Here is a 20,321-nt window from a genome sequence, read left to right on the forward strand (position 1 = left end):
CTCCCACAGACAAGCCAATAAGTCTGATGTGTAATTGGCACATCTGTCAGTCAGTATTTCTTTTGGAAAACCTACCCTGTTGAAAATCTCTAACAAAGCATTTGCCACATTTTCTGCCTCGATGGAGGACAGAGCCACTGCCTCAGGGTATCTGGTAGCATAATCTGCTATCACTAGGATATACTTCTTCCCTGTGGAACTTGGGATACTCAGAGACCCCACAATATCCATAGCTACCCTCTGAAATGGCTCATCAATCACAGGCAAAGGCACCAGAGGAGCTTTCACCTTGTCTCCTGCCTTGCTTACATTTTGGCACTGCTCACAGGTCTTGTAGTACCCTGTTACATCCCTGGAAATTCCAGGCCAATAAAAGTTCTGCATAATACATCTCTTGGTATGCTTTATACGCATATGACCTGCAAAGGGAATGTCATGGGCCATGGCTAGAAGTGCCAGATGGTAGGCTCTGGGCACTACCAACTGCTGTATTCTCTCAGCTTCTAGCCCTCTCTCAGGGGTCCTCTCTCTGTACAGTAACCCTTTGTGCCAGTATACAGATTCCCCTTTCCTTGAGAATCAGGCTCCTAATGGATAAAAAATAAGAAATACAGCACCGAGCCAACACAGCTGAATGTAAAACAAATTTTATTGAAACCAAATAAAGTGAGTTTTACCTTCAGCTGTGTAACTCGGCACTGTATTTCTTATTTTTTATCTATTTGGAGTGTATACTGACAGCCGACCCTTTATCCGGATACCTGCTTGTTTTTGTTTTTATAGAATCAGGCTCCTCCCTGCTTACCTCCCTCAAGCCTTTTAGGGTCTGAGAGCTGAGCCTGTCTCAACTCTCTCTCTTTGTAGCCCTTCCCGACTACCCTTCCAGAGGAAGTCTGGTATACTCTGACAGTGGTGCCTCACTGTCAGCCTGGGTACAACACTCACCTCTGCCCTTGCAATCACTCTGTACAAGGGAACATCAGTACCCACCAGCAGCTGTGGCTCACCTACAGTCTCACTGCTACAGGGTAGCTCCCTCTCTGAAGTAACCACCTCACCAATCCTGGCTTCAATTGTATGGTCTGTCTGGCTTCCCCCCAGGCTACCAGACCCACATGCTTGTCTCCAAGCCTGACTGAGTGTAACTGCAAGCACACAAGGTACTGTATTATCAAAATCCTTCCCTATCAGGACATCTGCAGGGATATCTTCAAACACACCTCCTTGCTTGCTTCCTTTTCCACCCTCCCAGTCAAGGTTAACCCTAGCCAAAGGTATTCAGAATGGGGTCCCTCCTTAAGCTCTGACTGGAGTAGACTGCCCAGGCAAGTAGTGCTCCTCTTTAACATTGCAGGCTTCACAATGGTTAAGTCAGAGATTGTGTCTCTCATAGCAGTGGCCTGTTTCCCATCTATTAAGATGGGATATAACCTCTTGTGGTAGTTTGGTACCCTTGTTGTCTCCAGACAACTTACTACTGGCATTCTGTCATTCCCACGTACTGACTCCCCTACCTTTTGTTCACCACCTTGCCTCCCTGGACATCTACATGCTACATGGCCCCACTGGTTACATTTAAAACATTTAACCCTTGATCCTGGCCATGTATCTGAACTAGTGGCTTCTCTTGTTACTGGCTGACTCTGTTTTGGTGGTTTAGGCTACCCACCATGGGTTCCCTTAGATCCATGTACAGCACTGGGTATCCCTTTCCTATGCAGTGATGCCCTGCATGCTAGGTATAGGTCTCCCTTTTCCCCAACTCATCTGTGGTATTGCATTCCCTATCTGCCAACCAGATTCTCATATCCTCACTCAAAGTGCTAAAGACATGTTCCTTCACCAAAAGGTCTGCCAGCCATTCAAAAGTGGTGAGCTGGCATCTACTCACCCATCTATGAAAATAAGTGCTTAACTCAATAATATATTCATATACACTTTCATCTGCCTTGCATCTATGCTCAAGAAACTTTTTTCTGTAAGCTTCAGGTGTTAACTTAAAACACTCTAATAAATAATTTTTAACAGTATTATAATTTAAGCAATCAGTATCAGACAATTTAGAAACAGAATTTACAGTTTTGCCATGGAGTAAGAGGGGTCATACTCAGAGCCCTTGGTCAACATTATACTGTTTACATACCCTTTCAAACATATGAATAAAACTATTAAAATTACTACTCCCTGTAAATTGTGGAAGAAATTTACTGATTTTTATTGCTTCTGGGGTCTGTTTATTTCCTTTCCCATTACCTCTATGGCTATGGCAAAGAGTCAGCATCTCCTTTTCATGATGCCTCTACCTCTCATTTTCTTCAGCTTCCAGATGTCTCAGTCTCTCTGATGCTTCTAATTCCATTTGTTTCTCTTGCTGAAGTCTCTCTGCTGATTCTATTTCCAAATGTTTGGCCTCCAGTTCAAGTCTCTTTAACTCCAGATGGATTTTTAAGTCCTCTGAGGCAAAGTGGAATTGTCCGTTTTTTGAGAGTTGTACATCCCCAAGGCCAGTCTCGTTGTCCTCCTGGTTGCTGGTCTGTAATGCAGCTGGGGTTAAGACTACAATCATTACTGCTTTAGTCAGGTTGGCATGCACCAATCCTTTGGCTTGGCACATCTCAGTCAAACAGCTGCTTGTCAGCTTGCCATACTCTGCTGACATCCTTGTCTCATTCCCTGACTAACTAAGCTAACAAAAAATAAATAAATAAAACTATTATGACATAAAACTCTGAATGTTCACTGAGTGGCTGAATGAGAGTACAAATACCTTCTTTAGTGACCACTGTTTACAGGCTACAGGAGTTCAATATCCGCACCATTGAATCCCAATATGTGATGTGGTGATCCCACCACTGCCACCAATATGTGATGCCCCACCATTGGTCCAGTAATCTAGGAGCCTCAATCCTCACCATGGGCAACAGTGGGGGAACTTTTACTGGGAGGATGACAGGTGCACACAGTATTTCCAAATGCAGCTCTCTGCATCAAGTGCAATTTCCCTTAAGAGCACACAGAGACCACAGTCAGTCTGGGGTTGGTTTCTCCCTCTTCCTCCAGATCCCTAATAAGACTACCCACTGGCACAGCTATAGAGTTGAGATCTCAGCTGATTGACCAAACCAAGACCTCCAGCACTCTCTCTGTCCAACCAGTGCTTCATGTCCCTGCCCAAGTAGCTGACATACACACTTTTTGAGGTTTGATTTAGACACACACACACACACACACACACACACACACACACACACACACACACACCTAGGAGAGGCTGGCACAGGTTTACTAGCTGTACCACCTTCTGCCCAGACTATAAGGTAGTTACCACTGCTACTAGTCAACTCTTTATCAGCTACTTTAAGGCCCTTAACAATTGGTGTCCAATTTCATTGTGTAATATTAATATTAACACAAATGGTAGTTTGACCAAGAGCAAAGCTATTAAGAGTGGCCCACAGAGTGTCACCAAATAAATATGCAAGTGCTCCCAAAACTTAAATATGTCTGTACAGATCAACCACAATGAAATGTTTAAATATATTTAAGAATAAATAATAAAAGAGTGGGACAATACTATATATATATATATATATATATATATATATATATATATATATATATATATATATATATATATATTCACAGTGACATCAGAGTCCAAAACCACAGGAAATATTTAAAACAAGATTGCAAGACAGTCTCAAATAAATAAAGAAAAATATCTAAACTAAGCTTTACTATATTCCTGGCTGAATCTACGAGAATTACTATAACTTAAGAACTTACTAATAGAGTAAGGCAGATGTTGTGAATGGATCTTCTAGTTGTTGTCAGGTCCAAGACAGAATGTAGAATGCCCTGTCTCACTAACAGACTTCTCACATTAATACCTAAAATATTCCTTCTGGGGTAGCTTGCAGAATTACATCATTTCTTATCATCTGACTGCTAGTTTCCAGGCCAAACAACCATTGATGAAGCTGACAGTATTTAGCATCTGCCTGTAAAAATATACAAACAAGGGCTTCTCCTCAGATCTCTGGCAGAAGCTGGAAGTCCTAAAACAATTGTATTCCTTCATGCTTTCAAAACTAGTAATTACTTCACCCTAAAGACAATACAGAAGGGTTTATGTATAAACATTGTGTTTCTTCCGTGTATGGCCTAGCTATAAAGTAATTTAATTTCAGTTATTTTTTTATGAAGTAAACCTCTTGTATTCCAGTTTCCACTGTTGAAATATATACATTTGAACAGTTACAAAAGTGCATATACATTTCTGTTCTCTTCCAGTAGAGCACACTGTGGCTACATTTCAAACAGCACTCTGTAAATACCCTTTTCAATACACATGTCTGTACAAGCAGTTTGATATACACATGACATACAGTTCTAATACATCTGTAACACAAGCATCTTGAAAAATCATTTTGATATTCACCAACGACATATGATTATTTACAAAATTCCATCTAGCTGGGCTAGCAGTATCTCATTTCATTACAACCTCAATAACATGCATGAGTTTAGAAAGATTGTTGTTAAGCAACTGTTTTTGATAATAACTCCATAGCACAAAAACTTTTCTCAGAACAACTCAGGCAACAGAAAGTAGAAAGGGTTGTTGCCAAGTGTAGGGAGCCTATAACAAGAAAGATAACAAGAGGTCCTATAACAATATGAGAAATATTTCAGAAATTTTATGAAAATCTGAGCAAAGGAGAGAAATATGAAAATCAAGAAAAGGTACAAATGGAAATGTTTATGGAAGACTTAAATATGCAAAGGTTAGAGCCAGATGAGGCTCAATTACTAACAGGATAGGAGGAGATGAGATAAAAATGGTGATGCATAACCAGTTCATATAAAGGTCCCCTGGAACAGATGGTATTCCTGTGGAAGTTTGGAAGCTAGGAGGGGAAAAATGATAAAGATCTAGAAGGTTTTGTTTAACGGTATTTTAAGAGGAGGACACGCACCAACATCCTGGATAAAAGCAGTGGTGGCTGTAATACCTAAAAAGGGTAAAGACCCATCAGATCCAGCTTCATACATGCCCATTTCAATCTTAAACCATGATTATAAACTGTTTATGTCTATGATGGCTAAAAGAATGACAAAGGTGATGCCAAAATTGATAGATATGGATCAATGTGGTTTTGAGGAGGGGAGGCAAACATTTGACAACATTAACAGAACACTGATGATCCAGGGGGAAGCAGAATGCAAGAAAATACCACTGTTGTTGGTGGGTCTTGATGCAGACAAAGCATTTCAGAGAGTAAGGTGTGAGTTTATGAGCAGGGCAATGGAAGCATTTGTATTCCCTGATAAAATTATAAGGTTAATATGGAAGATATATGCAGAATCAGAGGTGAAATTGAAAGGGGGTGGGCTCCTTTCTGTTAATTTCTGCTTGAGCAGAGGAACCAAGCAGGGGTTTCCTCTTTCCCTTTGTTATTTTCATTATACATAGAACCACTGGCAAAGAAAATAAGGGACTCAAAAATTCAAGGATATAATTGGTATGGAAGTCAAGAAAAGCTGGATCTATTTGCAGATTATGTTATTTTGTACCTGATAAAACCTGAAAAGGACATTTCAGTGTTGTGGAACATTTTGATGTAGTTTCAAAACTGTTTGGGATACAAAATTAATGAATCTAAAACAAAGGCAATAGCTGCAAATTATGTGCCCACACACAAATTGGTTCAGTAATATCCATATTTATGAAGACATAAAAAAATTAAGTACCTAGGAGTATGGATTAAAAAGACTCTTTTGTGGCAGCTATGGCTATGTGGAAAGAGACTAAACAAAAGATAATACAAAAACTGAAAAACTGGAAGCTCTGTTATATGGTTATGGATAGCAAGATACAAGCAGTTAAATGTTTTATTCCCTTTAGTTTAATACACAGGTCAGGAATATTTTTTATCAACCAGAGTAGAAGTTGTGGATAGCTGAAGGATTTTATCTGGGAGGAGAAGACAGCAAGAGTCAATTGGGATAAGCTGATTTTTCCAATAGAACAAGGTGGTTTGGGATTACCCAATTTGAAGGGGTATTTCAGAGCTACACAGTTAAGGCTCCTATACATAGCACAAGTAGAAACCTATAATTCAAAGTGGAAAGGGAAGATGATGAAACAGGGAGGAAACTCAAGAAACAAGACGAGACTGGGATTTTGAATGCAGATCCTTAAGCAGAATAAAAATAACCATACAAAATATTATATTCATAAAGTAGCAGAAATTATTCTAAGAACTAAGCCAATACAGGAAGGGAGAAAGGAGATTCTGCTGATAGGGACAACTACAATTAGGGATACAGACAATAGGCAAGAGGGATCTGGAACTTATTGGAGAAAACTGGCAAATGAACCAAGATATTGGGAGCAAATAATTAGACAGAGAAATGTAATAGAATGAGAAGAAGCCAAGCATTTAGATGGACTGCAGGATAAAGATTACCTTCCCTATCAAGGATTAATATCAGAGTATAGGCAATGAGAAAGAAATAAGGGATTCCTAAGTGAAATACCAGCACTGGCAGAGTTTTTAGTAGAATCTAGAACAGAAGCTGCTGTTAAAAAAGGGATAATTGGTACAGCATATAAAATGTTGCATAATAACTAGAAGAATCAATCAGAGGAGGTTAGAAAGGATTGAAAAGAGATACTGGATAAGCAATTCACAAAGAAATAAAGGAGTGGTATATGTTTATCTCCAAAATATGCAACATTGTCTAGAAGATTTAGGATCTTTGCTTGGAAGTGTTTACATAGGTATTTTTATACTCAGGTTGACTACAAATAAATTTTCCTCAGTAGACAGCAAATGATGGTGGTAAGTTTGGGGAAGAAAGAGGTCATTGGGAACATATTTACTGGGAGTGTAATGAGTTGGTAGACTTTAAAGATTCCCTGCAGACTATTCTGTCAGAGACAGTGGGTGAGCAAATTGGTGTAACTAAGGAATTTTTTTTTGTAGCTATAGTACAGAATATTGGCATTACCTAGGCCTTGCTGAGTCTAATTATTTAATTATGATGGCTGCCAAAAAGTAATTACTAGAAAATGGAAATCAAACTCTAAACCAACTGTACTAGACATAGTGAATATAGTAACATAGATAAAACAACTGGAATTTGGATCTTTAGTAAAAGGTAGGAGCAAATTACATTGAAAAATGGGAATTGTGGGAACAATACATGCAGAGGAGGAATGAGGTTTAAAAGAAGGCAGGATTTGAATGAGCTATGTAATGCCTGAGTGACAATGACTGGATAGATTATAAGTGATGTATAATGTTTGCAACTAAAATTATGTCAGTATGGTTGGCGATGTATAATGTTTACAACTAAAATTATGTCAATATGATTTGTTTTCATTTATATAAATGTATGATTGCTTATGTCATATTGGATCATTTAATAAAGATGTTTCTTGTTTAAAAAAGCACATTATGAAATTATCCAGTGTCTATTTTCAACTTCAACAATGAATTGTAGATAACTGATTTACTGTTCTCCATTCATTTTAGGATTATGGAAACTAAAATAATGTATAACAGGTATTACAGCATCTTAGTTCCTTAGCAAACAGTTCAGTTTGTATGTCTGCCCATAGTAATCTGGAGAAAATAGAGTCATATACAAATATAACTACTCCCCCACCAGACCTATTTATTATTAAATATTTGAACTCAGGAAAGCCAGGTAAATGAACACTGCCCTACTGCTATATCTCCAAAACAACAAAAAACTCTGAATCAAATGCCATAGCCAGTAATTCATCTACCTTATTGCATAGGCTTTGTGTGCTGACAAAGTAAACTTTCAATAATGTGTTATGACCATTGTCTTGTTTAAAGTTTTGAAATTGTAATCAAAAATGCCTCATTAATTCTGAACATTTCGTACTTAATAGTTTACCACCTGAAAACTCAGGCAAAAATCATCCTTGTCAAGTAATTCACCTTTAAGTACAAACTTATTCAAAGCTCTGATTAAATCTATTTCTTAATTTCCACAAAACACCTTTAGCTAATTGTTACATAGCAATGCTTTTGAATGTTGGTAATTTCTGAAACTTGGGGATCACTTAGACAGAGATCTGCTTTATGTGTTACATAGAAAAATATGTCCTCATTTTGTTGGTACATGTGATAAAAGGGGTAGCATACAAATAATTCACTCCAACATGAAGTATGACAGTACTAAGTGATCACTTGTTCTTAAATATTTTATCAGTGCATCTTAAATGTCAATTATTTTTGAACCATGTAGGCTTAAAACTGTTGCATTTCCCTATTGATATTCATCAGAGGCCTAATTGCTTTCTTAGTCATAGAATCAACAATCACAAGTACCCCAGACATTTAGGGTTAAGTGAATTTTTCTCATTAGCGTCAAGGACTATATTTGAAGCTGCAAAATTAACTCCAATGACACTTCTTTTCAATTTATATTGTTTTTGCAGCCATTTCTGGACTTATATCTGAGTTACGATTGTGGTTCCTATACTGTTCTGCATTTCTAACTAAAGCTGTTTTACGGCAGAATTATTGTGTACATTATCACTAACAATACTGATGTTAAACCGAGTAGGACAATCTGTGCAACATACTACTTTCTAAATCAGGCTCTTTATGAATTATTTTATGACATACTTGCCTACTTCTTGTGCATAAAGTACAACATTAATCTACTTTCTCAATCATGACAGAGTCATCCTGAATGCTAACATCTTTAATAGGGTGCTCCGTAGTCTTATCAGAAGAATCTCCAAGTCACACCTTTTTGTTAATCCAGCCAGTTGTGATTCCAAATCATCCAAAAAAAGTATTACAATTGCAAACTACATTATTATAAATTGTATTTTCAACACTGGAAAACATGTCTGTATGAAGCCATACATGCTACATTTTCAGCACTGAAGTATTGCTTCTTCTTCTTCCTTTAATAAATGAACACAAGTTTTTGCAAGTGATCCATCATTCAGCTTTTGAATTTAAATTTGAAAAGTAGCTAACTGCCTTGAAAGTAACCTAATAATGGGCCGGATTCACGAAGGCTTGCACGGAGTCTAAGAGTAGTGTAAGAATCCATGCAGCCTTCGCGATCCAGGAACAGCCCAAAGTCCGTGTAAGAGTCAAGCTAAAACGGCTCTTACACGGAGTGGGCGATAATAATCACCTCACTTGCAGCCGAATAGCATGCAAATGAGGATGACTAGCGATCCAGGAAGCCCAGAACAGCCGTGTAAGAGAGTTTAGCTGCAGAAATGTACTCAGTTGACAACTGAGTGCGTTTCTAAAACGCAATTGAGCCATGTCAGCTCAAATAAAGGGTGCATATGTGTCAGGCAGCGTGCCAATGGCCAAATATGTGGCCATTGGCAAGGTAACCTGATGTAAATATATGAAAAATATATATTTTTTTTTTCGGCGATTGCCGTTGTTTAAACCAAGCGCAGCCCAGCAAACGGGCTGTGCTGCATAGAACATAAAAATGAAGGTTTTAAACCCACAAATGTGGGTTTTATGCAATACATGGAATGTCAATGCAGGGACCAGCAGACCAAAACCAACATGGCCACCGTGTAGTGGTTGCCAAGGGGGGAAGCTGAGTTTAAGAGATGTAACTAAGCATTAGTAGGCAATCTGATGCAAATGAGTGTAAGGATACTGAATTCCACTGTCACATAGCAAATGAGCACATTCTGAGTAGTGTAAGAGTTACATAAGGGGAGGAACAGAGTAGGAGATAGGTGACATCACAGGGGGGAATGGTAGAAAGAAATGCAGTTCATTGGAGGTTAGAGTTACATGACAGATGTCAGACAGATATCATGGAAAGAGGTGTGCCACTAAGTAAGCATGAGAAAGTCAAGAAATGGAAGGTGTACACTGTTGCCTACACCAAAGTTTCTTGCTGGATGTGTATCTTGCGTGTCCGCAAGCGCGAGTAAGGCAGTGCGTGCGCGTGTAAGGCAGTGTGCGCACGTGTAAGGCAGAGTGAGCATGTGGGAGCGTGTTGGGAGATGTTTAACACCGTTTGCATGGGCGTGCACACGTTTTAATCCGAATAAGCAGATTCTGAACTGTGTGTATGTAAGTATGTGCGCATGTAAGCCACTGTGGCGTGTTTCTGCTGGTTTGCACGGCTCCTCCTGAGGAAACAGAAAGGAAAAAGGAAGCAACAGATGTAGTAGGAAGTTAGCAGGGAATACTGCTGGAGCTAGCAGGTGAAAACAATTAGATGCAGGCAATTACACAGGCAGAATAGTAGCCCAGCCCAGCACTTAAAACTCTGCAAGCAGCAGTGCAGAATGTTTCTCTCAAGAGACACTGCAAGACAGGAGTTAAGTTATCAGAAGTGAAAACTGAAAAAGCTGAACTCAGAGCAGAAATGTTAGGGGCTGCCATAGCTGTCATAATGAGACATAGGCGACTTGCTGAGGGTGGTGACAATGCAGATTGTGCCAGACAACCCACAGTGAGGAGACAGAGAAGAGTGTACAGGCCCAGGGTCACCTACCATGGGTTACATGAGCTGGAGATAGTAGAGCACTACAGAGTGGACAGAGACCTCCTGCAGCAAATAGTGGAGCTGTGCAGGCCACGCCTCACACACAGAACCAACAGAGGGGAACCCATCCCAGTGGAAACCAAGGTATGTGTTGGCCTAAGAATACTAGCAACAGGTACCTTCCAGAGACCAACTGGTGATATGATGGGGATATCACAGGCATCAGCCTCCAGGGTACTGCACCAGTTCCTGGATGCCATGTCAGCACATGTCAGTGATCATGTATATTTCCCCAATGCCCGTGAGGTATTGGCCAGCAATATGCGTCTCTTCCAGCAAATAGCGGAATACCCTGAGGTACTGGGTGCAGTAGACTGCACGCACATATGCATCAAAGCACCAGCCGGTGAGCAGGGTAGGGCATACATCAACCGCAAGGGCTTTCCTCCATCAACTGCCAGGTTGTGTGTGATGCCCAGGGCATAACAATGAATGTGTGTGCTGGCTGTCCTGGGAGCTACCACGATTCCCACATCCGGCATTCGACGCAGCTGTACCAGACATTTGCCAATGGGGACATCCCGCACGGACACCTACTGGGGGATGCAGGTTATGCACTGGAGCCGTGGCTGATGACACCCATCAGAAACGCACACACCTGAACAGGAATGCCATAATGAGGCACACGCACAAACACGTAATGTAATAGAGCGTGTGTTTGGGCTGCTCAAGTCACGGTTCCGGTGTCTGGACACATCTGGTGGAGCCTTGCAGTACACACCAACTACATGTACCCAAATTGTCATGGTATGTGCTATGCTACATAATATGATCTTGCGAAAACAGCTGCAGCAGGACCAGCATAGGGCCGGGCCAAACAGCCCCCCACCATTGCCAAGGCCATCACAGGCAGAGCGTGACTCGGAGGAACAACCTGAGCCTGCCCCAGTAGGCAGAAGGAGGCATGCCCAGTATGCCCTGGACTTGGCAAAGAGGCAACGCATAGCACATACACTGGCTCAGTAGGAACCCTGGGAATGATACCCTCTGACTCACTCATATAGTAACAGGGATGCCTAACATGACACAACCTGCTCTCAAACATGTACAGGGAAGTGTAATATGCGCATCCGACAGAGACAGTCCTGCAGCACCACCTGAGGCATGAATGCTATGTGTTAAGTAATGTAACACCATGTACTATATGCACACCTGAGGACCCTGACTAACATCCTACCCTCACCAAGCATCATGCCACAACATGACAATGAGATGATCAAGTGCAACAATTGACTGAAGTATCGCAGTTAGTCAAAGGGGATCCAATGTGTGCCAGTCTGGGATGACATGCTGAGCATGACATGATGCACCACCTGCTAGGACTGGCGTGCACCTATCAGTGCAGGCCGTATGGATACTAGCAAAGGCTGTTGTCACCCACAGTGTGCCCTGAATAGGTAAGTCTCAAAACACAAACCTATCTCCATAGGTATCAGAAGGGATAAGAATAAGATAAGAATAAGATAAGGGATAAGTTGAAACAGCAAGATGCATGCAGTCTAAATAATGTGCAAAATGAAGGTTTTAAACCCACAAATGTGGGTTTTATGCAATACATGGAATGTCAATGCAGGGACCAGCAGACCAAAACCAACATGGCCACCGTGTAGTGGTTGCCAAGGGGGGAAGCTGAGTTTAAGAGATGTAACTAAGCATTAGTAGGCAATCTGATGCAAATGAGTGTAAGGATACTGAATTCCACTGTCACATAGCAAATGAGCACATTCTGAGTAGTGTAAGAGTTACATAAGGGGAGGAACAGAGTAGGAGATAGGTGACATCACAGGGGGGAATGGTAGAAAGAAATGCAGTTCATTGGAGGTTAGAGTTACATGACAGATGTCAGACAGATATCATGGAAAGAGGTGTGCCACTAAGTAAGCATGAGAAAGTCAAGAAATGGAAGGTGTACACTGTTGCCTACACCAAAGTTTCTTGCTGGATGTGTATAAGACGCATGTGGCCTGCTTGAAGTAAGGCAGTGTGTGTTGGCGTGTAAGGCAGTGTCTTGGCGTAAGGCAGAGTGAGCATGTGGGACCGTGTTGGGAGATGTTTAACACCGTTTGCGTGGGCGTGCACACGTTTTAATCCAAATAAGCAGATTCTGAACTGTGTAAGTATGTGTGCGCATAAGCCACTGTGAGCGTGTTTCTGCTGGTTTGCACACGGCTCCTCCCTGAGGAAACAGAAAGGAAAAAGGAAGCAACAGATGTAGTAGGAAGTTAGCAGGGAATACTGCTGGAGCTAGCAGGTGAAAACAATTAGATGCAGGCAATTACACAGGCAGAATAGTAGCCCAGCCCAGCACTTAAAACTCTGCAAACAGCAGTGCAGAATGTTTCTCTCAAGAGACACTGCAAGACAGGAGTTAAGTTATCAGAAGTGAAAACTGAAAAAGCTGAACTCAGAGCAGAAATGTTAGGGACTGCCATAGCTGTCATAATGAGACATAGGCGACTTGCTGAGGGTGGTGACAATGCAGATTGTGCCAGACAACCCACAGTGAGGAGACAGAGAAGAGTGTACAGGCCCAGGGTCACCTACCATGGGTTACATGAGCTGGAGATAGTAGAGCACTACAGAGTGGACAGAGACCTCCTGCAGCAAATAGTGGAGCTGTGCAGGCCACGCCTCACACACAGAACCAACATTGGGGGAACCCATCCCAGTGGAAACCAAGGTATGTGTTGGCCTAAGAATACTAGCAACAGGTACCTTCCAGAGACCAACTGGTGATATGATGGGGATATCACAGGCATCAGCCTCCAGGGTACTGCACCAGTTCCTGGATGCCATGTCAGCACATGTCAGTGATCATGTATATTTCCCCAATGCCCGTGAGGTATTGGCCAGCAATATGCGTCTCTTCCAGCAAATAGCGGAATACCCTGAGGTACTGGGTGCAATAGACTGCACGCACATATGCATCAAAGCACCAGCCGGTGAGCGGGGTAGGGCATACATCAACCGCAAGGGCTTTCCCTCCATCAACTGCCAGGTTGTGTGTGATGCCCAGGGCATAATAATGAATGTGTGTGCTGGCTGTCCTGGGAGCTACCACGATTCCCACATCTGGCATTTGACGCAGCTGTACCAGACATTTGCCAATGGGGACATCCCGCACGGACACCTAGTGGGGGATGCAGGTTATGCACTGGAGCCGTGGCTGATGACACCCATCAGAAACACACACACACCTGAACAGGAATACCATAATGAGGCACACGCACAAACACGTAATGTAATAGAGCGTGTGTTTGGGCTGCTCAAGTCACGGTTCCGGTGTCTGGACACATCTGGTGGAGCCTTGCAGTACACACCAACTACATGTACCCAAATTGTCATGGTATGTGCTATGCTACATAATATGATCTTGCGAAAACAGCTGCAGCAGGACCAGCATAGGGCCGGGCCAAACAGCCCCCCACCATTGCCAAGGCCATCACAGGCAGAGCGTGACTCGGAGGAACAACCTGAGCCTGCCCCAGTAGGCAGAAGGAGGCGTGCCCAGTATGCCCTGGCCTTGGCAAAGAGGCAACGCATAGCACATACACTGGCTCAGTAGAAACTCTGGGAATGATACCCCTCTCTGACTCACTCATATAGTAACAGGGATGCCTAACATGACACAACCTGCTCTCAAACATGTACAGGGAAGTGTAATATGCGCATCCGACAGAGACAGTCCTGCAGCACCACCTGAGGCATGAATGCTATGTGTTAAGTAATGTAACACCATGTACTATATGCACACCTGAGGACCCTGACTAACATCCTACCCTCACCAAGCATCATGCCACAACATGACAATGAGATGATCAAGTGCAACAATTGACTGAAGTATCGCAGTTAGTCAAAGGGGATCCAATGTGTGCCAGTCTGGGATGACATGCTGAGCATGACATGATGCACCACCTGCTAGGACTGGCATGCACCTATCAGTGCAGGCCGTATGGATACTAGCAAAGGCTGTTGTCACCCACAGTGTGCCCTGAATAGGTAAGTCTCAAAACACAAACCTATCTCCATAGGTATCAGAAGGGATAAGAATAAGATAAGAATAAGATAAGGGATAAGTTGAAACAGCAAGATGCATGCAGTCTAAATAATGTGCAAAAATGAAGGTTTTAAACCCACAAATGTGGGTTTTATGCAATACATGGAATGTCAATGCAGGGACCAGCAGACCAAAACCAACATGGCCACCGTGTAGTGGTTGCCAAGGGGGGAAGCTGAGTTTAAGAGATGTAACTAAGCATTAGTAGGCAATCTGATGCAAATGAGTGTAAGGATACTGAATTCCACTGTCACATAGCAAATGAGCACATTCTGAGTAGTGTAAGAGTTACATAAGGGGGAGGAACAGAGTAGGAGATAGGTGACATCACAGGGGGGAATGGTAGAAAGAAATGCAGTTCATTGGAGGTTAGAGTTACATGACAGATGTCAGACAGATATCATGAAAAGAGGTGTGCCACTAAGTAAGCATGAGAAAGTCAAGAAATGGAAGGTGTACACTGTTGCCTACACCAAAGTTTCTTGCTGGATGTGTATCTTGCAGGCGCCGCCACAGCAGTAAGGCAGTGTGTGCGCGTGTAAGGCAGTGTGCGCGCGTGTAAGGCAGAGTGAGCATGTGGGAGCGTGTTGGGAGATGTTTAACACCGTTTGCGCGGGCGTGCACACGTTTTAATCCAAATAAGCAGATTCTGAACTGTGTAAGTATGTGTGCGCGCATGTAAGCCACTGTGAGCGTGTTTCTGCTGGTTTGCACGGCTCCTCCCTGAGGAAACAGAAAGGAAAAAGGAAGCAACAGATGTAGTAGGAAGTTAGCAGGGAATACTGCTGGAGCTAGCAGGTGAAAACAATTAGATGCAGGCAATTACACAGGCAGAATAGTAGCCCAGCCCAGCACTTAAAACTCTGCAAACAGCAGTGCAAAATGTTTCTCTCAAGAGACACTGCAAGACAGGAGTTAAGTTATCAGAAGTGAAAACTGAAAAAGCTGAACTCAGAGCAGAAATGTTAGGGACTGCCATAGCTGTCATAATGAGACATAGGCGACTTGCTGAGGGTGGTGACAATGCAGATTGTGCCAGACAACCCACAGTGAGGAGACAGAGAAGAGTGTACAGGCCCAGGGTCACCTACCATGGGTTACATGAGCTGGAGATAGTAGAGCACTACAGAGTGGACAGAGACCTCCTGCAGCAAATAGTGGAGCTGTGCAGGCCACGCCTCACACACAGAACCAACAGAGGGGAACCCATCCCAGTGGAAACCAAGGTATGTGTTGGCCTAAGAATACTAGCAACAGGTACCTTCCAGAGACCAACTGGTGATATGATGGGGATATCACAGGCATCAGCCTCCAGGGTACTGCACCAGTTCCTGGATGCCATGTCAGCACATATCAGTGATCATGTATATTTCCCCAATGCCCATGAGGTATTGGCCAGCAATATGCGTCTCTTCCAGCAAATAGCGGAATACCCTGAGGTACTGGGTGCAATAGACTGCACGCATATGCATCAAAGCACCAGCCGGTGGCGGGGTAGGGCATACATCAACCGCAAGGGCTTTCCTCCATCAACTGCCAGGTTGTGTGTGATGCCCAGGGCATAATAATGAATGTGTGCTGGCTGTCCTGGGAGCTACCACGATTCCCACATCTGGCATTTGACGCAGCTGTACCAGACATTTGCCAATGGGGACATCCCTTGCGGACACCTAGTGGGGATGCAGGTTATGCACTGGAGCCGTGGCTGATGACACCCATCAGAAACACACACACACCTGAACAGGAATACCATAATGAGGCACGCACAAACACGTAATGTAATAGAGCCGTGTGTTTGGGCTGCTCAAGTCACGGTTCGGTGTCTTGACACATCTGGTGGAGCCTTGCAGTACACACCAACTACATGTACCCAATTTGTCATGGTATGTGCTATGCTACATAATATGATCTTGCAAACAGCTGCAGCAGGACCAGCATAGGGCGGGCCAAACAGCCCCCACCATTGCCAAGGCCATCACAGGCAGGCGTGACTCGAGGAACAACCTGAGCCTGCCCCAGTAGGCAGAAGGAGGCGTGCCCAGTATGCCCTGGCCTTGGCAAAGAGGCAACGCATAGCACATACACTGGCTCAGTAGAAACCCTGGGAATGATACCTCTCTGACTCACTCATATAGTAACAGGGATGCCTAACATGACACAACCTGCTCTCAAACATGTACAGGGAAGTGTAATATGCGCATCCGACAGAGACAGTCCTGCAGCACCACCTGAGGCATGAATGCTATGTGTTAAGTAATGTAACACCATGTACTATATGCACACCTGAGGACCCTGACTAACATCCTACCCTCACCAAGCATCATGCCACAACATGACAATGAGATGATCAAGTGCAACAATTGACTGAAGTATCGCAGTTAGTCAAAGGGGATCCAATGTGTGCCAGTCTGGGATGACATGCTGAGCATGACATGATGCACCACCTGCTAGGACTGGAGTGCACCTATCAGTGCAGGCCGTATGGATACTAGCAAAGGCTGTTGTCACCCACAGTGTGCCCTGAATAGGTAAGTCTCAAAACACAAACCTATCTCCATAGGTATCAGAAGGGATAAGAATAAGATAAGGGATAAGTTGAAACAGCAAGATGCATGCAGTCTAAACTCACCCAGTATGGAGAATGTTGATATCTGCGCTGTAACAGAAAACTGAGGCATGGCTCACAACAGCACCCTAACACTACCAGGTTACACCTCATACTGTGCTGTACAGCCTCAAAACTTGGAACAAGCTACAAAAGGAGGGTGACTAGCAAGAATTGTCAAGGATAACCACACCCCCATGTCGGTACCACAACAAAAGCAGCATGGACTAGCCATGCTCAAGTAACAGTGGCTAAAACTGCCCCCCAGTTTATAGCCTGCTACAGACTACTGTCCCAACACCAGGAACTGCATCCGGCCTATGCTGGAATACATGAATATATCAAGTCCTCCAAACCACATTATATTGGGTGACTGCAAATACCCAGACATAGACTGGGAGCATTATACTAGCTCCAACAGTGTAGGACAAAAATTCATAGAATCCATAAACCAAAAGGCCCAAGAGCAGCATTACCACTCCCACAAGAGGGGTAAGCATACTGGATGTGATAATCAGCAACATGGGTACTGGATGGCAAGATGAGAAGTGTATTGCTCACTGGTAAAACCAGACCATAGAGTAATCACACTGGATATACAAATCCTGACCACAGTCCCTGGCCAGAAAACCACAGTGGAAAACATGTGTTAAGCAATATTTGCACTCCTCCAAACTGATGTGGAATCCATTAAAGGTCCCGTGCAGGTGCAAAATATGGGCTACACCTCAGAACCTGTAATACAGCCATTCCATGAACACTGCCAGGAATGCTTGGATTATGCAGTCCTAAATTAAAACAAGACACAATGCCATACATGCAGAAATCTGGCATGGTGGACACCAGCCATAACCAAAACATGCAAGAGAATGAGGAAGCTACTACATGATAGAGCAAACATAAACAATGAAGTAATCACTGATCAGTAGTATGGCAATAAAATCTGTCCACACATACAATCCACTAAGGCCAGCCACAACAAGTGGAATCTGTGAATCCTGAGGCAATGTTACACCTGCCCCAAGTACACAGACAACCCCCAACTCCACCCAAGAAATACAAATATATGTGAGAGATGCAACCATCTATCCAAACTGGAGGCTGAGCTCCCTCAACTCAGTACTCCCAAAACAAGTCAGGAGGAGAAGGTAACCACACACCACAAACACAGTCCCACATAGACCTATCACAACTGCAAACCAAACACATAAACACAGAAAAACATTCCCAGAGGCACAAATTACAAACACAGCACACCAACAGAGGCCTCTAAAGCAGACACCCAATCAAACAACCTCCAAACATAGCACATGCAACACATAGTACACAAAGCTGGTGTGCCAAACAGTCACAGGCCAGAAGGAGAAACAACATGCCTGATACAGTTGTAATAGATGACTCCATAGTCAGACACACTGCTGTCCCGCACACCAGACTGAACAAGGGAAAGGGTACAGTAAGCTGCCTGTAGGCTGCCACAATATGCCACATAACAGAAGTATGTAGGTCACTCCAAAGCAAGTAGAAATATGATGCAGTCATAGTCCATGCTGGTGTGAATGACCTGAGATGTACCGCCCTAGACTACATGAATTGAGACATAGATGAGCTATCTGATTATGTAGTCCAGGCCAGTATGACACTCACCGTTTGCAGCATCCTACCCTTACCAAGAATAATGCCACAGTACAAACACGGAATGATCAGTCATAGCAAGTGGCACACTTACTGGTGTCATTCCAAGGGGATCCAATGTCTGTCTGCTTGGGATGTCATGCTTGACAAGCCACGCAGCTGTCCTTGGGATGGCCTGCACCTGTTACCCCTGGGCGTCTGAATATTGGATAAGGCCTTTGCCACCTCCATAGAGCCTTTTGTAGGGAAGGCTGAAAAGAATGACCCACCACCCTAGAAAACATAAGTGGGAAGAAACATAAGGGAAATGCTGACCAATGTCAGATGTGTACACCCCAATATGCATGCTCCCGACGCCATCCCCAGTATGGAGAACATCAATGTCTGTGCATTGACAGAAACCTGCTGCAAGCCTCCTGACAGCACACCAGCACTACCAGGTTATACCACGTATCATGTGTCATGGCCCCAAAACCTGGAACAAAACATAAAAGGAGGGTGAGTATCCATAGTCAGCACAGACACCCATACGTCCAGGTAACTGACAATGCACAAGGCATTGGAGTTCACCCATGTGCAACTAACTGTAGGCAAGACTGCTGTACAGTCTGTAGCATGCTACAGACCGTACTCTCACACACAATAACCCCACCCAGCCATCCTGAAGACACTGGACAGTATGAATGTCCCACCAAATACCAAACAAGGTACCACAAATTACCACATAGGTGGTAAACCATTATGTATGGAAGGAGTAACCAGGGACCTAGGGACACAAGTGGACAGTAACCTGTTATGTGACACCCACATTGCCAATGTGGCTAGGAAGACTGTCTACATTTGACTCCGTATCAGGAAAGGATTCACATCTACGTCAACAGAGGTCATTGTGCCCCTATACTTTTCTCTAATCACACCCATAATCTAGTACAATGCCTCATATGGGATGTACCTTACCTGACACCTGCAGCAGTTAGAAAGACCTCAAAGGTACCTCACCAAGAGGATAAAGGGTCTCAAATATATGTCATATGCTGCCTGGCTGTAGACACCCCAGCTGAATGCAGTCATACTGCCTACACAGAGGCATTGCATGCCTGTTGTAGGAGGCCATGCCCAACACAGGAGTAATGGACATGCTCCACCCCAGAAAACTCAAATCCATCGGAGCTGTGAGAGTGAGAGATGTCAACCTCAACAAATAATGAAATAGGATGTGCTGGTGGGACAGATACATAATCCAGAGGCTCCCCACACCCTGGACCAGAATCCCACTCCATGTTAGGCAGAGCCCTCACTGACACTCTTCAACAGGAATCTTGCCAAGTGGATGGATGATTGTAGAGTTACACTGGGGGTCTTCACTGTGTCATGTCCAGACAGAGGCACAGCAAAGCAAATCATAAATGGCCATAATATTCACATAGCAAG

The sequence above is a fragment of the Protopterus annectens genome, chromosome 3.part0, assembly GCF_019279795.1.
Source record: "Protopterus annectens isolate FY-2018-M chromosome 3.part0, PAN1.0, whole genome shotgun sequence".
In the NCBI taxonomy this organism is placed as follows: Eukaryota; Metazoa; Chordata; order Ceratodontiformes; family Protopteridae; genus Protopterus; species Protopterus annectens.